The sequence below is a fragment of the Hakea prostrata genome, chromosome 9, assembly GCF_041222555.1.
Source record: "Hakea prostrata isolate BN-2017 chromosome 9, UWA_Hpros_2, whole genome shotgun sequence".
NCBI classification, from domain to species: Eukaryota; Viridiplantae; Streptophyta; class Magnoliopsida; order Proteales; family Proteaceae; genus Hakea; species Hakea prostrata.
The window spans coordinates 62,785,905-62,788,621 of NC_142608.1; the positions used below are offsets into that span (position 1 = coordinate 62,785,905).

Sequence of the window (2,717 nt, forward strand, 5' to 3'; positions counted from 1 at the left end):
GAACAACACCATAAAAGTGCACTTTGTTCGGTCAGATGATCAAATTGCAAATGTGTTTACTAAGGGCTTAACATCACAAGCTTTCATCAAGCATAGAGACAAACTCTTGCACCTGCCAATGCAGAGTTTGAGGGGGGATGAAAGACCATAACAGATCTGTTATGGTTTGAATTTGATTTTTGAATTCAACTTTTTGAATTCAACTTTTGAATTCAAGTTTTTAAATTTGAATTCAAGTTTTTAATTTTGAATTCAAATTTAAATATAGTAAACGAATCTTGTACAACAGCTATGTTTATTTATAAATACATAAGACTTACCCATCAAGGTAAGTAACCTACTTATCAAAATTAGAGTTTTTCTTTGCATTCTTTCACTACCCACCAAATTTTAGCTCATTTGACCAAAAAAAACCCACCAAAATTAGGGGGCAAAATTTCGCCTCCTGATTTTTGGGCAAAATTTCGCCTCCATTCACTGAGAGAGAAAAAATGGGAAAAGCTTTCATCTTTCTTCTCTTTTCTTTCTCTTCCTTGGCAGTAGCTTTAGCAGAGCAATGTGGGAGCCAAGCTGGTGGTGTTCTGTGCCCTGGTGGTGCTTGTTGTAGCCAGTATGGCTGGTGTGGTACCACCAATGACAACTGTGGAAGTGGCTGTCAAAGTCAATGTTCCGGCGGCAGGGGCGCTGGTGTTGGTTCACTTGTCAGCCAAAACCTGTTTGATCAAATGCTTAAACATAGAAATGATGGAGCTTGTCCTGGTCATGGGTTTTATACCTACAATGCTTTTATTGCTGCTGCAAATTCCTTCAATGGTTTCGCAACCACCAGTGATGTTACCACTCGTAAGAGGGAGATTGCAGCTTTTCTAGCTCAAACTTCCCATGAAACTACAGGTTTGTTGAAGTAGTTGATTCTCTGATTAGGGTTAGAGTTTGCAACTTCAGGTACATGGCTAAGCATTATTCTCCATTTTATTTTGTGTAGGAGGATGGGCAGGTGCACCTGATGGACCGTATGCTTGGGGATATTGTTATCTCCAAGAGCAAGGCAACCCTGGTGATTATTGTGTTGCTAGTGCTCAGTGGCCTTTGTGCTGCGGGGAAAAAGTACTATGGACGTGGTCCCATTCAGATATCATAGTAAGTATGCTATCTTGACATTTCAGAATCTTGGTCTATCTTCTGGTTGAAGGGGAGAGGTATGCGTTCTCCTGATACTTCTTCATTACGTAATAGAGGTAATATTCATGTACTGATAAAATGAATTAGAGATATAATCTTTACTAGGTTTCACGTGAACCCTACCCTTACTTTGTAGTAAAAAGGGTTTGAGGAGCACATACCTTAATTAAAAAAAAATAGCATATAATAATGAGAGATGCCATGGTGACTTCGAATTTTCAGCAACTACAACTATGGGCAAGCAGGAAAAGCTATAGGAGTAGACCTTAAAAATCCTGACTTTGTTGCAACTGATCCAACCATTTCATTCAAGACAGCATTGTGGTTCTGGATGACACCCCAATATCCAAAACCTTCATGTCATAATGTTATCACCGGCCAATGGACACCGAGCGCTGCCGACATCGCAGCAGCCGTCTTCCCTGGCTATGGATCTGTTACTGATATCATGAATGGAGGACTTGAATGTGGCAGAGGCTATGATGCTAGGGTAAATGATCGTATTGGATTTTATAAGAGGTACTGTGATATATTGGGAGTTAGCTATGGTAACAATTTTGATTGCTACACCTTTGATAACTACAACCAAAGGTCTTTTGCTGTTGGTCAACTCTGCATCTCAATCCAGCACCCATAGTTGTAATACCCTTTCTCTAGTTGCAATCATAAATTTAAAATCTATTAACATATGAATTTTTTTTCAGTATATTTTTTTATTTTTTTTAATCTATACATATTCATGGATTTAAAAATTAATTGTTTGCGTATGTGTACGTTGGGTCTAGTTGAAACTTTTATCAAAGATCAACAAGCCAAAATCATGAATCAGTACTCAAGTCCCCAAGACTTGTTCAGGTTACTATAGTTCATTCATTATTATATATATACAGGAAAAGGTCTTTACAAGTAACCTAACTGAGCTAATAGAAAGAAGAATACCAACTCTCCATCTTTTTAAACAATCCTTTTTGTTACTTAAAATATTATGTGGTAGTATTCTTAGAAAAGCCCCACCTGATTCCAAATTCCTTTTAATTAGCGTTTTAATTTTGATGTGTTTCACTTCTGATGTTCCGACCGGACAGGGATGATTCCTGATTACCTTCTTGTGTCCAGAGACGATGAGTCCTGCAAGAAAGGTCAGACGCGGGCCGGCTAGGATGCCGAGCAGCTGCATCCGATGATCGATAAGGTCAATCGGTGATCAGATGATGATGTTGTGCTAGTGTGGCATAGGAACTTACTCAGAGAGAGTGTTCGTTCTCTTACTGGAGGGGTGACTTTGTTTAAATAGTATGTGGGTTACCTTTTTGGTCACAGATGGGCTCCCACGACAGTCGTTCCACCTAATCAGCCTCAGATAGGCTCCCCAGATAGTTTTTCCACCTAATCAGCCTTAGAGTTGACCTTCCGTTCATGGTGATGTTGCCATATAGGTTCAGCGTGAGTGGAGCCTTCCATATTTGTGGTGCTATTGGCCAAGATCCCTCATGTGCACTTTCTTGGGGGTGAGGGGATTTAGGATAGGATTAGAA

The 2,717-nt window shown here is 39.6% G+C and overlaps 1 pseudogene; it reads left to right on the forward strand.

Annotated features, from left to right (window-relative positions):
- The first annotated feature begins 491 nt into the window (after positions 1 to 491).
- LOC149006056 (endochitinase pseudogene) lies at positions 492 to 1,819 on the forward strand (annotated as a pseudogene).
- The last annotated feature ends 898 nt before the right edge of the window (positions 1,820 to 2,717 follow it).